At 43.8% G+C, this 16,939-nt stretch overlaps 1 long non-coding RNA gene across 1 annotated transcript in view; it reads right to left on the reverse strand.

The window, feature by feature from the left end:
- The window catches only part of LOC120409679, a 160,190-nt gene that overhangs the window by 36,793 nt on the left and 106,458 nt on the right, over positions 1-16,939 (reverse strand). The window contains exons 4-6 of the long non-coding RNA XR_005601425.1: positions 9,742-9,806; positions 2,160-2,289; positions 1,668-1,947 (exon numbers count right to left, since the gene is read on the reverse strand). This is a non-coding gene — a long non-coding RNA (uncharacterized LOC120409679). The remainder of the gene's footprint in view (positions 1-1,667; positions 1,948-2,159; positions 2,290-9,741; positions 9,807-16,939) is intronic.

The raw sequence follows: 16,939 nt of genomic DNA on the forward strand, positions 1-16,939 counted from the left end.
GCATACGGTAAACAAAATAAAAATAGCCCGTCGCTCTCGTTGTCTACACAGTGCATTATATAACGGGCTTCCGACTTGTTTTCTTTTCTATTATTACTCTTCAGTAATTCCTCCTCTTCAATAACACGTAAATCGCTCCCAATTCTGTCATTTTATTATTATCGCTATTACTATTACAGTGGGAGCTAACGCTTTTCCAGCACGCTTTAATTTAGACTTTAATATTCTCAGGAATCACATTGACGGATTCAGCACCCACAACCGTACACGGGGTCATTTATTTGTTTTTCTACCGGTAAATTACGATGCCTTAGGGTAAAAAAAAAACCAAAGAAAAAAACCAAACCACAACCAACCAACCCCAAACCCCCCGCAACCCAACCACCCCCAGCCGACCCAAGCAAACCCGGAGGCGACGGGGGATCGGTGAGCGGCAGGAGGGCAGCGGCCGCCGCTGGAGACGAACGGAGCCCCGGGGCGGCGGCGGCGGGGAACTCCAGCCCCGCTTCCCCTCGGGACGCCGCCGGCCGGACCCCACAGTCGCGGGCGGGCAGTGGGGCGGCGGCGCCCCGGCGCCCCCTTCCCCCATCCCTCCGCCCCGTCCCTCCCGGCAGTACCGGGTGGCGTCTGCAGCCGGTCTGGGCCCTGAGTAAAGCGGAGCGGGGCTGCTGCCGGGCACATCCCAGCGCCAGCGCCGCCTCCCCCGCCGCCGCCGCCTCCTCCTCGCTTCATTCACCCTCCGGCAGCCGCCCAGCCCCGTACTACATACGCCGTGCGGCGGCGGCGACCGGCCCTGCCGGTGACCGGCCCCGCGCTGCGCCCCGCCGGGTCCGCCCGGCGTACGCGCCCCGCACGGCCCCCCCGCACCGCGCCGCGCCGACCGCGCACGCACACACACGGCACCGCACCGGCACCGCACCCTCCGCACAGACACACGGCACGGTACCCACACACACGCACCGCACCGGCCTCGCACCCCCCGCACACACACACACACACGGCACGGCACAGTACCCACACACACGCACCGGCACCGCACACACGCACGCAAACACGCACGCACCGCAGCCCCCACGCACACACACCCACCCTACACACCACACACGCACCGGCACCGCACCCTCCCCCCCCCCCCCCCCCCCGCATACACAAGCACACGCGCAGTCTCACACACCCCGAGGCCGCCGCCGCACCGGGGGCAGCTGCGACTCGCAAAATGTCCACCGTCCCCGCGGCCACCCACACCCCGCCTGGGCCAGGGGGAAGCGGGAGGGAGGGAGGGAGGGGGGGTGAGGAAGGAGGAAGGAGCGGGGCAGGGGGGGGTAGGGCTGTACGAGCGGCTCCCGCCGCGGGGCCGCCCCGGCCCCCCGCTCTCTCCCGTGTCCCCGCATCCCCACTCCGCTCCCTGAGCGGCGCCCTCGGCCATTTCGCGGCCGCCCCCTTCCCCTCCCTCTCCCCTCAGGGCCGGGCCCGCGGCGGGCCGGGGGCGGCCACAGCGAAACGGGCTGCAGCCCCGTGGCGGGGTGGGCAGAGTGCTCCCCTTCCCCCTCAGCCCCGTGTTTTTCCAGCTGGAAATCGCCGGCGGTTTTCAGTCTAAACAAGGGAAGAAGCCGGGGGCGGGTGGGGGGGAGGCAGAAAGCAGAGGAGGAAAAAAAAAAACCACTTACTGTAAAGTGTCAGTGGAGGTGGGGTTGGCGGGGGTGGGGGGTCAGAGAGAGACTCGCACACAAATGTCTTCCTAGCTGATCACGGGGCTTGGGTCTGCTTTTTGTTTGTTTGGCTTTTTTCCTTCCCCCTGCAGTGACACAGGTCCGGGATGTCTCCACCACTGTAGTAGAAATGATGTCTGCGGTACAGCGCTCGCTCCCTCTCCGCTCTCCAGCATGTAAATGGGTAATAGAAGCCAAATATGGAGCAGTTGGCTGCCTCTGTAACAGCTCAAGGATCCTACTTCATGCAAAAGGCGGGGGGGAGGGGGGGGGGAGAGAAGGGAGGAGGAGGAGGAGGCAAGGCAACACTCTGGCAGTCGGCCAAGAGAGCCACACAGATTATTGCATACGCACGGCACCGCCGGGCCAAGGCGGCCTTTAACCCTTTGCGGGCCGCCGCACGCTGCCCGGGGGCGGGGAGGGGGGCTGGGGGCTCGCCTCGACACTTACCTCCTCCGTCCCCTTGTAACACTTCAAAGGCCAGGCTGGCTCTCTACGGTGGGATTAATCCCTGCGCACGCCAATGTTCCAGAGAAGTCCCCGCTCCTGTAGCAGGCTGCGTCGCGGGGCTCTCAAATCACTTTGCAGGCGGAAAGAAATGAGATGGGGAGGGGAAAAAGAAAAAAAAAAACCAACCCAACCCCAAACCTATATTGTTTAAGGGGGAAGAAACAGCTAGCGACGTGTGCTGTCCTTCAGAAATGGCAGGGAATGCTGGTTTAAAGGATGCATGAAAATCAGTTGCTCAGTCAAGGCTGGTCTGTCTCTCTAAGGGAGGAAATAAAACTGTGCTGGAAACCAGGGAATGCTCTGAAGCAGCCTCTGCGAGAGTCAGAAGAGGGTGATTTTATTTAAGATGCCATATTGCATTTCGCTGAGGAGAACTGTGAAGTGATTTAGAGCAAGAGCCTGCATCCCACTCCCTTTTTCTGAATTAGTTTTATTTATCCGGATCCTTGGCATATGCTTGAGCTGCTTTGTAGAAAGTACCTTCCACTTCATTCAGACCAAAGAGGCTCTGACTCATACCGTCACTGAACTACAAGACAGGCACGGCTGAACCACGCATGTTTGGGTACTAACTCCCTCTGGATTCCTCAGCACTGGTTTCATCAAAGATCCCTTTGCATCTCTCCCAGTTGTATGCAGACCACTTCTCCCGAACTTCCCCCCCCCCCCCCCCCCCAACTATGGCAACTTACACTTCCCTGGCACTCCAGCGTCAGTGTGTTACTCTCTTACTTCTCTCAGCGCAGGTGTCTGCAAGTGCCATAAACTGCAGTGATGGGCAAGTAACAAGCACAGATGCAGAACAGAGACCAGAGAAAATATCCTCCTGGAATGTCTCAGTCTGGTCTTCATGTTAAAAAAATTTTAAAAACAAACCAAACAAACAAGCCCCCCATACCCCCAAAAATAATTGGGTACAATTAGGTACATAAGGTACAATTTAGAGAAATGAAACGAATTATGAAAGCAATGAATGGGATGAATGCAGCCAAAGGATAGGGGGATGGTATTTTTGCATGCAACCCGTCAGTGGTCCATGAGAAGCCATTCACTCTCTGCTTTGGCATCAGGAAGAGAAGTAGAGCACAGAGAAGGCCTCTCCCCACCCCAAGGACATTGCAAAAAAATGTTGCATAAATACCAAAGCCTGTTACATGCCAGCTCCAAGGAGCTGGACATTGTGGGGTCCCTGGCCTCAGAAAGGCCTGAGATGTGCGCTCCATGTAACATGGCCATCCAGATCAATCTGTTTATTGCAGCTTGTACCAATTTGCCATAACAGTAAGCTCCAAGGTAACAGGTTTCTAGCAGGTATACCTCCTGTGTGTCTGTTATATATTAGCATTGGGTTTTAGCTGCAAATTTCAGAGTCTAGATGCCAAGTACCCTAGGACTCAACCTGCCGTAATGAAGATCAGCAAAGTAGTCCCTTCTATAAAGGACTGTACTAGCTCACTGTAATTGCTAAAGAACATAGTAATAACCTTGTAAGCTGCAGTGTTCTGGATTTAGAGTTGATACTGTAATACAGACTAGCTTTATGAAACACAAGGATCTTTTACCACAGCACCTCCTGTATCTTTAGTTTGGCTTCACTATGAAAATCAGTATGATTTTCTGTTCTAGCAGTGATGTGGAGACAGAAGCAGCAACAAGCCAAGATATCTGGACAAACATGCCGCTCAGTACTACGAGAGAGTGAATCTACAGCAGCAAAGTGGATAGCAAAATTATATTCACCCAGCTAATGTAAGGTTCATTGATTTAATAAAAGGAACCAAGAGAAAAAGACTGGAGATTACTGAAAATCAAGTGAAAGCCCTGGAGAAGCTGAAAACCCATCATCAAGGTTCAATTCAGAGTACAAGGCATTCTGTCTGCCACCCATTTTATTCCAGTAGTACAGAGTGTTACCTCAGGAGAAAGGAATCTTTCCTTCTCAAACATTCACCTTGCCAAGAGGTGTGGCACACGAAGAGAAAGAGAAGCCACATTCATGCCGAAGCAAGCTTCGGGCAACTTTCCCTTCTGCAGCAGGCTCATGTAAGAGGCTTGTGTGTTGCTCCACTCTGTGGCTATGGTGTTTGCCTCAGGGCCCTCATTTTTTGCCACACTCCATGCTCTAGGCTTTTATATCTTTGTCTGTGTTTCTGCTTCAGAGTAGAAAAGAGACCCACAAAATGTAAGTCCATTGTAAATTAAAGCAACAGTGCTTTCCTGAGCCAGCAGGCACTTAACCCACGGCTCTGGGAAGTGCCACAACCGCCACCAGCCATGTCAGGTTCATGAGCCACTCTCACCTCTGTTCTGACTTAATACGTGTTGGTTGCATTAACAGATGAGGGATGAGGGGACCATGCCTCTATGAACATGGCCTAACACACGGGATATACAACCATGTCATAAGACATCCTTGTGCTTCTGCAGCTCCCCTGCCAAGCGCCTACACTGGGCCTCAATATATTCCCTCCACAAAGGATTCCACAAAACATCAAGGTGATGATGAAGGCAAGTGAGTGGGACACAAGAACCTACACAGACTCAAGCATTTTTATTTATTGCTGGTGATGTGCTGAAAGTGATAGGACTCCCAGGAGAATACAGTACTGACCAAAAGATACTAAACAATTTGACATGCAAGATGCACACTGTCTAGAAGAAGCTGGTTTTCAATTCACTAGTTGTAATGTGCCATCTACCCAGCATGTTTTATACAATTAATAGTATCTATAAAAAATGGGAGAATAAGAGGCATAATAAGTTGGATTTTTTTTTTTTTGTAAAACACTAGCATTCAGGGAAATGCAGTGATTGACAGTGTATTGAGTGTGAAAAGTAATCTCACAATTATTGATTGTTACATTTCAAGTCTTCAATCTGTCATAAAATGACATTGTTGGTCTCATTACAGCCTCTAGTGGACAGTAGTAATCCACCTCAGAGACCTGTCATACTATTTGCTCTAATGACAAGCATTATCAAGGCAGAGGTTACTCCGAGAGAACATGAACATCCAGTTCATTCTTATCCACCAGCAAAAAGGAATTTTGAATACAATCATAGGTTTGCTGTCATTGCTCGTAAGGTGCCTTGCTTTACACTTCAGGTATTAGCATTGGCTTGTAAATATACAGAGAAGTTCTGCTATTCATTTCAGCTTCTGACAGCTTTCATAAAACTAAATTAATCTCAAATATTTTTATAACAGAAAATATTGGTTGCCATGTTTTTGGCTTAAGTAAGATGTTTTTAATCCAACTCAGAATCCGCCGACTGTCCAATTCACCTCCTATCTATTTATAGCCCTCTCACATTCAGAAAATTTTTGCTAATGCAGTTATTTTCATTATTATTTCAGACATATGCAGCTGATTTAAGGTATTTTAACAGCTTTAACAAGTGAGAAACTATAATTTGGATTACAGCTGGCTAATTAAGGTATGCTTTCCTCAGAAAAGTTAAAAATATACACAATCTGAACAATAATGTGTTTGGACTATATTCTTTAAGTGCCACTTGTGTGAACGTAACAAAATATGACTAATGTCTTTAATTTTTGTGTATTCACATAGAAATGAGTGTATCCCCTGTCAAAACAGAGCTGTTGATGATGTTCTCTCTGTGATTGTCTTCAAACTCTGTGATTGTCTTCAAATGCAAAGAATTTAGATTGGTAGACACAGAGAGCCAATGCTGTCTCTTTAAAACCACAAGTATCTAATGCAAATTAACATTTAGTGAAAGGAAAGCAAAGCATTCATGAAAACCAAGCAAGTATGTAGTAGTACACTGTGATTTAAAGAGAAAAATCTTATCGTCTAAAATGGTGGTTCTTTGCAAGTGAATTCAAAGGAAAGGCTGCCCTTAAATTTTTTATTTTACCACACTGTGGCTAGGTAGGGGTTGTCGAGTGATGAAAAAATCATTATTGGTCATGCCTTACAGTTTAGGTAATGGGATATTTAGGTTAAAAAAATGTTTACCTTATCATTGTCTTGATTTTTTCAAAGAAGCAATCAAGTTCTCTTTAAATAACAATAGCTTCAATGGCTTTAAAGTAACAATAGGTCCTTAGATGGAGATCTGAAATGAGATGCTGTCTTTTTGTTGTTGCTTTCTTAAAACTGGGCAAAGCAATTCATCGGGGAATTAAGAAAACAGAACACTCTTCTAAAGTCTTAAAATCGAGCCTGATTTAGTCTTTTGAATAAGAGGTCAGTCAGTTACAAGTCACTGCTCAGAAGGGAAGATCAGTTAACCTACCAGTGACCACACCAGGATGGACCACAGCCACAGCTAGCCCCAAGATGTTGCAACCAGTGGAAAATAAAAGTGCTCAGCCCTTCTCTAGGTGTGCTTAACTGGTCTAGACACCTATCACATAATAACTATTATAACCTGTTAGGTGCTTTATGGCCAGTGTTCTTCATCTATCTGAGGTCTCAATCTGTGCCCTGGCTTCCATGTATCTCCCCTGACATTGCAGCTACCCACATGGCTGGTGTGAACAGAAGGGCCAAGCACAAAGGGAAACTAAACTCTGTCTTATTCCTAGAAGTGATCACTTCATCTTGGGGTTAAAGTACACCAGCAGAGCACAGAAGGGAAGCTCTGCACTGCAGAAATGCTTTGTTTCCAGGGATGTCAAGGCAGTGCGGTTAACAAGGATTAACATTCAACCAGCCTCAGGAGAATTTGCCAGCCATTGTCTGGGAGAGGGCTCTCAGGTGCTAGCAGGGAGCAGCCAGAGACCACACACCCTTGTAAGAGACACATGTTGTCCTGTCCCTTAAAATCATACCTGGTACAGAGACTTACCTGGGAGTTCACTTACCAGGGTTTTTTCTGTCTCTTAAGGGCGTTATGGTCTAGACAGATTAGATTAGCATCTACTCTGTAAACACTTAAGAGTTGGGAAATATCTCTTGACCTTTCTTAAAACATCTTACCTGCATATAAGGCAGTGTGGTTCCCAAAACCTCTTAGTCTCTCTGATCAATGCTATACAAGCTTTGATAAGTGCAGTGAGTTTTTATGGGAGGAGGGGAATGAGCTACAATGGACTGGTTACCTGTTTGAACAGACATAGAAATTGAAAACATGGATTTTTGACTCCTAAATCCTTTAATGGCCCCAACTGAGCTTTTCTGGTCTACTGAATGAATCCTTCCTACCTCATGGATCACTGACCTACCAGACCTCCCAAGCCACTGTGCTCAATCCTGCTGCCAAGTCTGCTCTTTTTGTTCACATGCTAAAAATCTTCTATGTTGTGTTGAGAAAAGGCACAGCTTATGAATGACAGCTATTTTCTACTCTCACTGTCTCTACCTCTTCACAAAATATATACACATGGGCCTTTGCCCCAAAGCTGTCATGCAAATTCAGAAGTCTGGTTTACCAAAGTCATCCAATATGGGTAAGTTTGGGTGCATGCCTCGGTTTCAAGACAGTGAGAAGTGCAAGCTGCTTAATGTTCAAGACCAAAGTTAGTTTGTATCTATATTTTCTTCAAAAAGAAAACTAATAACTAATACAGTATTAACCAGAAAGATAGTAACGGTTCTGAAATATAGGCATCATTCACACAGGAAAGAGATGTATTTCTTTGTTTTCAAAAGATATTACACAGCAAAAAAAATGCAGTCACCTGATGCACAGGAATGAAGACTTTGAACGGTTCCTGAACATCAAACAAAAATTTAAATGGGATAATTTTGGTATGAAATAATTGCTATATCCCCTTATATTTGACTCATGGTTGGGAAATCACCAGGCAGAGATGGACAACAGGCATCACAGGGTATTGCCTGGAGGGTAGGAAGTCCTCAGCCTGCAAGGCTTTGACCAACAACCTAAGTGAGCATGGTAAACATTTAACCTTTAATTCATCCAATTAAAAGCTGGGAGGGTATTTTCATGTTTCTTCTGCAAGGTGACAGGTATATGCATACAGAACCCTAAGAATACATAGTTTAAAATAAAATGTCCTGGGAAAAGTCACAGGAGGCCTGAGGGAGGATATTACTTTAAATCAGAGTTATTTCAGCTTGTGCAGGCCATTTTATAACTAGACTGGCATAACTTTTGACTTCTTACTGCACAGAGGCAGCATCTTTCCCTCAGAGATCTGCCAGATCCTCATGTTCTCTCTTTACCCTTCAGCGGAGTCCTTTCTACTAACAGCAATAAAGGTTCTCATATTGACTGAGATGTCATATCATGTCTCTCTCTTTCACCCTACCCAGTTTTTCCACAGAAGAGCTCCCATTTATGCCTGTCTTACTCTGCTTGATCTGTCATTGGTCTGCTCTCATATCATCCTCATAAGATATTATCAATTTATTTATATTTAAGGTAATGAAGGATACCCATTCAAAGCTCTAGCAGCCCTGAGACACAGCAATTACAAGCAAAATGCAACAGTGTGAAAGAAGTTTTATCAAAAGGAACTTACCTGGGCAACCAGGTAGACCAGAAACACCTGTCTGCTGAAAGCCCATCTCTAGTCTTCTCCTAAAGTGGGTGGGTTTTTGCCTCAGGGCCTCTTCAAAGATCATGAAATTCAAACTCTTGTGAAGTGTAGGTTCTATCACATGGATAGATTTGCTCATGCATGGACTGTTTTGTCATGGGGTCAAGTATAGCCAAGAGAATGGAGTGGACACCTAGGGGCAGGACCATCTTACGACCAGCTTTCCTACTCAAGAGACACTAGTTCTGAAACATATCTCACTATAGAGTTTTCACAATTTATACTCTCATAGAATCATTAAGGTTGGAAAAGACTTTTAAGATCATCAAGTCCAAATCATCAGCCCAGCACCACCACCATGTTCACCATTAAATCATGTCCTCAATGCCATAGCCATACATTTTTTGAATGCTTTCCAGCTGTAGTGACTGCACCACATCCCTTGGCAGTCTGTTCCAATTCTTTCAACACTTTCAGTAAAAAAATCTTTCCTAATGTCCAATTCTAAACCTCCCCTGGTGCAACTTGAAGCCATTTCTTCTTGTCTTGGGAGTCCTCTCATCATCTTTGTGCAAGAGGACATAAGAATGGCCACACAGTGGCCGTAGGACAACAGTGGTCATAAGCAAATGCTTAGGGAGACATGGGCATTATATACTACTTTCTCCACATACTTTCCAGGCTCCCACTATATTCAGCTTAAGGTACCTCCTGAGCAGAATGTGGTTTCTGCCCATTTAGTGACCCTCAATGGATTTATCTCCCAAGATTTGTACAGTCTTCTCCACCAGCATGTGTGAATTGTAGCTATGTGCTAGGTCACATTGCACAGGTCGAGTCCCTGATGCAGGAAGAATCCCCTCATCCTGCCTGCTTCATTCAGTGTTCCTAGCTCCTGCACTGAGACAGGGAATGGCCAGTCCCTACCCATACTCTCAATGCTACATAGATCTTTGCAGCCATCTATCATATTCCCCCTTCTTCCAAGCTGGAAATGTTCCAAAACCAGTCTGTTAGAGTCTTCATTGCTTCTGCTGCAATTCTTACCTGGTTTTGAGTCCCTCTGTCTTGGTCTTAGTCCTGAGACATGTTCACTCCCTCTGTTCTTCTGCCTGCAGAAAAGCAATAGTAAAAATTGTCCTTTTATTCCACAGAACAGTGGTGAGACAGTGAAGTACAAGTATTATTACTATAAAAGCAATACAGAGGGCTGTCTTTTCCCAAGGCTTACCCAAGGACTCAGAAAAGCAACAATTCCACATATCAAGGACAAGAGAAAACAGTATCAATGTAAACAAAAAGAAACCCATGGTTCTATCTACATTTTCTTCATACTTGTTTAGCAACACAGACTGACTAAAACCCTTCCCATTTCGTAAACTACCTCTGTCAACCAGTCCATTCCAGTGTAAAAAATCAGAATTGATGGGACATCTCCCACCAATCTCAGATTATTTCACACACGTATATACATAACAGGTCTGAAAAATATGACATGTTATAAAAGTGGGAGTACCAGATGGCTTTCCTGCCATTTAATCTGTCTCTCCCTTTTCCATGATATCTCATTTCTTAGGACATATATATTAAGTCATTTCCCTCCCTTACTTGGCCCATCTTCAGCTAGGTGTGTAAACTTGGTGTCTAATTTAAGGTGTACAAGTTGTCCCGTCCTCATAATGGTTCTGAATCATACATTTAAAGTGAGCTTTGTGCTTGAGGGCATGGCCTCATGAACATGTTATAGTGAGGCATTCAAGGGCGTGGATTTACAGGAACACCAGCTACTCTGCAATAACTGCACAGATGAACACCCTTTGCCTGCTGGTAAATGCAAAGCTAGTTAGTCCGGAGAGAGACTCAGCCAGGATCACCTCTGCTCTTCCTGCTATTCCCTGAATGCTGCTCCTTTTGAAGTAAACATGATGGTTGCATATAGAGGCACCACCACCTCCCTCATCTCCAAAGTGATCCATCTCCAGACGGAGGTCAAACCATACCCCAGAATCTTCCAAACTGAAGTCATATTTAAAAGACCTTGCTACTCTTGCGTTATGACTTCAGCCTTTTTTTTTCATGTTTATATGACAGGATATATTCTTTGCAGTGTCTTCATCATGTGTCACATATATATAAGTCCTCTAATTCTTGAGCCCTCCTGTTTCCCCCTGCTGGTTAAAAATGCATAGCAGGGGGGAGCAGGGAGGGTAGGAAACGGCAAGCAATTCCTCAAACAATTCTGAGTCAAACCAGGTACCCACTTTGGGAGGAGGGAGCAGAGGGGACAGACCTTGTGAGTACTGAATACCAGTGGCTGCTGCCCCCAAGGGTATTTCTGAGAGCCTACAGGTATTGTTACACAACATATATACTTCATAGGGTCCTGAGCAGAGTTTATCAGCTGTACAGAAATTCCTGTATAGTTTATCATCTGGGCAAGCATCCCAGCACCAGTGTTGTCTCTTGCTAGAGTCTCTTCAGAGTATCAGAGGTTCCCAGGAACATTCCCAGAAGCTTTAAGCTCAGTATGAGTCACTGCCAAGTTGAACAGTTTCTTCGAGTCCGTTGTAGCAATCATCCTGAAAATTGCAGAAGAGGAGCTTGCAGGCTCTACAACTAAAGCCCTAAAAGGCTCAACTTGTACAAGAGTCACTGTCTGGCCTCCACAAACATTTATGTGAACCAAGACCCATTTATCTCAACCTTGCACACATTTAAGGTCTCTCCAATGAGATCACAAAATCTCCTTGTAGCTGGAAATGAAAGTTTTTCCTTTGGTGATTTTCTAAAGTATTTTTTATTTTATATTCTAATAATCCCTCAGATCCCTAAATGAGGATCAGCACCCCTTTCCTGTTCAAACTAGAGGCTCAAGTCCCCAGGCAGTTTACAGCACAGGCACACAGGTCATGCTGTCTGCAGTAAATGATGCAGTGAAATACTCCATTATGTGATACATCTCTCAGAACAGTTACGTTCTGAGAAAAGACTGCGGTTTTGAGGCCAGCTGATTTTTCAGAAATGGCAAACAATAAGTGGGGCAAAAAGGTGGATTTCTCCAAAGGTAAAATAACAGTGTTTTCTTATTTCAACCTACAAAAATTCTAATTTCCTGAAAACAAAACAAAACAAAAAATTCCAACAACCACCAAGCCACTTTTACTCTTGAAGAATCTGCTACTCCCTCTTTATTTTGCTTTCTGAGGATTTGCCTTCTACATGTTCACATTTTTAATGCTTCTTACTAGCCAAGTAATGGATGACTTAAGTTCCAGTATATTCCTTTGTCTGAATCTGTTACTCTTAAAGTGGCACTTTCCTTTAGTAGCACATTGAATTAGTGTAGTTTATGGTCACTAGTTCCTAGATTCCCTCTAGTACTCAAATCTTCAATGAACAGAAAGATAAGTGTGAAGAATTTCCCAGCTTGAAATCCCTGCTGTCTGGACAACAGACCAAAAATTGGTTTTTAATTATTTCAAGACTTCGAACTCTGAATATCTGGCTGTATAATTAAAATCTGGATTGTTAAAATATACTGAAAATACATTTACCCTTAAAATGTTTCACCTGTTGGTTATTCTACTTCAAACTCTTCAACTCTGCAGTGTTACTATTTTGTTTTCTTTGATGTTTTTTCCTTTTAAGCTAACCCCAAAGAATTTCACTCTCACCCACCATGGGTATCAAGCTGTGGTTTTTTAGCATTTTAAGTATTTATGATATACAACTCTCTTTTGCTCTTCCCAACTTGTAGGAATTAATACCTTTTATGCACTGATTAATAGCCCTTCCTTATTGGTATTCCTTTTAGGAGAGTTAGGAATGACCACTAGATACTCATCTCCATCATTTGATAACACTGCTCCTGGTCTGGTGTATCACTCTTGTATAACGGTGGTTGGTATGTAAATACTCTTCTTAATCATCATCTTTTGTTTCAAGGATAAAACAAACAAAACAATAACAAAACCTCCTTTATTTTGCATGGTGGAAGCACATGCCATTAATATTAATTAATTTATTTATTTAAACTTGGTAAAAGCATTTGCTCTTAGGCTGGGAATGTGACTGCCAAGTTTACTGCCTGCAATTTGTTACGGCTCAGTAGTAAACTCCTGAAAATAGGAATTTGAAATGGAAATAGTGACAGGCCTTTTAACTACACTATAATAAGCAGGGTGGTTTATCCTGCATACTGTATGTCGTTACACAATGGCAGCCTATCATAATGTGCACAGAAAACAAACAGGGTCTCTTTAGATCACTCTCCTGGCTAAAACTGGGCAGACAGAGGAAGCAAAACAGGCTGGAAAGACAAAAGACTAGAAGGTCAAGAACACCACACCCAGATCTAAGCCCTTCTGTTACACAGTGGAGCACAGGGATCTTAGAGAACTTGCACTTGAATAAATTGACTTTGATCAGCTTGCCATAAAAAAAGAGGTGCAGCCTGCTATATTGCTAAAGGAGGTAAAGAAGGAAACTTGCCCATAGTCTTAGGCTGCAAATTAATGTACCTAGACGCACCCTGTTATGAAGAGCAAAGCTCCAAAAAGTATGTTTCTTGCAAACGTTTATCTGCTTGTAATAGTATGCTTCATGTAATTCTGCACATACAAAACACATGAACATTACAGCTGGTTTGCACAGTAGCTTTCCAGTGACAGTTGTAAAGTGTAATTTTTCAGAGTTGCTGAACTTCCAGAGTCCTAACAAGTCAACTGAGTTTCTCCTGATCTACACCTGTGTAAATGACAGCAGTACTGCATCTTTGTGAAAATAAAACACTGCTATTGCTTTTTACAAGGTATTTGACAACCAGGAAAATAACTGAATCATATGTGCAGAACAGAACAACAGAGTATCTGGGACTTGAACCGAGCACTTCTGCTCTGTAGAACACGTTTAAATGCCGTACATTGAAGTGCCACATCATGTCTATTTTTACTAATGAGTTTACTTGCGTTTGGGCACTGTACCAGCTACTCAGCAAGTCCAGGAGATTAATGTAAAAGCCTCTCTGCATTTAGAAAGTATAGTCACTCTGGATTTACAGCTGCTTACTTTGAGGATGGCTGACTGCTGATCCTGATGTCTTTGAGCAACAGATGGTTTTCTGAGCTGCATTGATAATGCAAATGATATAATTTGCCTCTTAACATTAAAATAAAGTATAAGGCAGAATAAAAGAAAAAGAAATATATTCACCTTCTACAAGTAGCATACCTTAGTATACAGCGGGATAAGAAGAGGGGGAAGCCTAGTCAAAACTCAAGGAATAGTATTAGAAATTCACATGAGGACAAACTTGCATAAAATAACCCATCCTGATCTGGACTGTGAAAGTATTGGCCCTTGTAATGTTAGAATTTATAGCTGTAATCTTCTTAAGAGCTGCATGGCTCTTCTCACATGCAGGGAAAACAGATTTGATGTTTGTGAGATTAAAACTACTGAGCTGAACTTTGCTTGTTATTGGCCAGAAGCATTTGGAAACCTAATAAAGCATTCCATTACAATCTTGGCATTTTAGTAACACAAAAGAAGTAGGCTTCTCAAAATATGAGTCCAAGGCAAAAGGACACTTTGGGGGGCAGGGGGAAGGATTGTGGAATTTGGATTTTAACAAAGTTTGCAATTACTTTAAAGCAGATCAAAGGAAACATGAGGTAGAGGGGAACAATAAGTGCTTGATGTAACTAGCAATGTGCAATTCTTTGTTGTTTATTACATTTGAAGACATTTTTTAATGTTCTTTTAAACCTCATACTTTCATGAGTCTATGAGTAGCTGGAAAAAGTACAACACGTCACTGACTGGCTGTGTGGTCTCTAACAGGTAACGTGAGACCTGATTTCATAAAATTGTGAGGATCCACAACCACAGCCGAGATCGAGATGGGCTACTCATATTCTGGGCTTTAGATGATCAGCTTTACTCTGAAATAAAGAGCTCCATTAAAGCTGGCTAGGGTAAAATTTTAGGTGCACAGGAAGCCCATAGTAAACACAGTTTTGCACTTATAATCACTATATGGTTTGATTTGATCTATGAAGTCACAACTAAGGCTTCTGTAGAGAGAAGAATAATACTTGTGGAGATTGTACGATCTATGAGTTCAAAGCACGACTGAACAAGGGTTAGGATCTTATCAGCAGTGGTCAAACCTTGTATAGTACCATTTGGGCAAATGAGATGAGAGCTGCCTAGTGCCAGCTCACTGTCGAGAGCCCTTGCTTGCCTTCACCAAGGTACAGTACAAAGAAGCCTCATAAACTACAGCTTTTACTTTTCTCTGCAGGCAAACAAACAGACAGAAATAAAGACATATAATCAAGTTTAAAAGAAGTAAAGCTTCATAACCAGCCCTAAATACAAGTCTCTTGCTAGGGTTCATTGAAAAGGTTTGGGGTTTTGTCACAAGGCAAACAGCATTAATTCCAATGTGCTATGGAATTACTTTGTCTGTACTGACAAAGCCAACCATGAAAACTATGCTAGAATTTGCCTGTGTATGGTTGTAGCTAAATCAGATCTTCTAGATACATTCTCCTTACAGAATCAGGAAGTATGTAGGCTATCTTCTGGAAAACTTGTGGTTAAAACACTGGGAAGTCTGTAGGGATGATCAGGTAACAATCAAATGCCTACAAACAAATTTTAGCTGGATTTTACCCCACAAAGAGAACCAGAGTGTTGAACCTGGATCACACAGCTGGTGTGAATGAGTCCTGCACAAGCTCATCCCACTGTAGATTTCTGCACAGAATTCACTTATGCAATTCTATTTTCTGCCCTTTCAAAAGAAATTCCCCTTTACACAGCTGAACATTACTGGGTGCTCATAAACTGGCTGCTAACATGGCTGGTATGCTTTATTTTTTGTGGCACTAGCATATGAAGAGCTATCTACTGTAACAGATGCTCTTTGACAGTGCAAAATAACAGCACTCAGACTTAAACTGTAAATTATAAACAATCCCTCTCTAACTACAAAATGAATACACAGAATGGGGAGCCTTGTCAACTAAGATATTAGTAAATCAGGTTGAGGAAGACAAATTATTCACTAAAGCTAAAGTAACTAAAATTTTATTCAGTTAACATTACTGTCATTAGAGTTCTCCTGTTTTTTGCTGTAATTGGTAGATACGAAAGAGCGTAATTATAAGCAACACACAATAAAATCAGTTACATGTTTTCTTGCTATGGAAAAGCTACATAAAATGTTTCTGCTCTTCCTTTTTGTTAATTACTATCAGTAGAAAAGATGCTATATAAATGCCTACTACTGGTATGTGCCTGGCCACATCAAGACAGCCCTTTCCCAAGGGATTTCATAATTATTTTTTCTCCACCAAACCACAGACAGGACTGTGAATTAAAAGTGACCTTGATGGCCCAGTGGTGCAGCTGCCATGTATCTGATTATAAACTTACTGGTACTAATGCCAAGGAGAGGTGTTACAACATAAGCTGAAAATTAGTTTAAGCGTAGTTTTCTTCACAGAATGTCCCTGGTAACCTGGCTGCAAGAAGCATTCAATGCACAAAGATTTTTTTTTTTTTTTTTAAGTTCAAAAAAATAAAGCATTCCTTTTACCTGGAGCTAGGTACACATGGGTACCTTATCTACGTCTTGACAGCATGTGTTAAAGAAGCAGGACTAGCTGAATGTCCCTCTCTCCTCTGAGAGCCAAATTTGCCTTCTTCCTCCTTCACAGATTAAGCAGTGAAGCACCAACCCCATCAGTTTTGCAGATGCCAGCTCAGAGTACACCCAGAGGCATATTTTGGGTGCTTAAAGAACTTCACAGCATTGAAAGACTTAGCTCAGGAAATGCAAAGGGTCAGGGCCTGCCCTCCAGAGCCTGACAAAAGGGTGTATGTATACACTGAGGAAGGAGGCTCCCTCTGTTGCACAGAGCTGGCTCCACGGTTCTTTCTCATCTCCCTAGAGATCCAGGGTATTTGTACGCAAGTTAGGAGGAAACCAGCAGACTAGTTAGCATGCAGGGGGATTTGGTGGTCTCAGTGAAGATTGCTTTAGGTAACATAGCAAAAGGGCCTCCTAATGTGGGATCCAACCCAGCCACAGTTTGGATGGTGGGAAAGCCTCTCAGTCCCCACTTGTTACAGCTGACCAGTCTCATCTTAATGCACAGAACAAACTCACTATGCAAATATGCCATGATGGGCAGTTTGTGCCCATGATGCAAGCTATACCCAAACAAGCAGAAGG

The sequence above is a fragment of the Corvus cornix genome, chromosome 2 (assembly GCF_000738735.6).
Source record: "Corvus cornix cornix isolate S_Up_H32 chromosome 2, ASM73873v5, whole genome shotgun sequence".
NCBI classification, from domain to species: domain Eukaryota; kingdom Metazoa; phylum Chordata; class Aves; order Passeriformes; family Corvidae; genus Corvus; species Corvus cornix.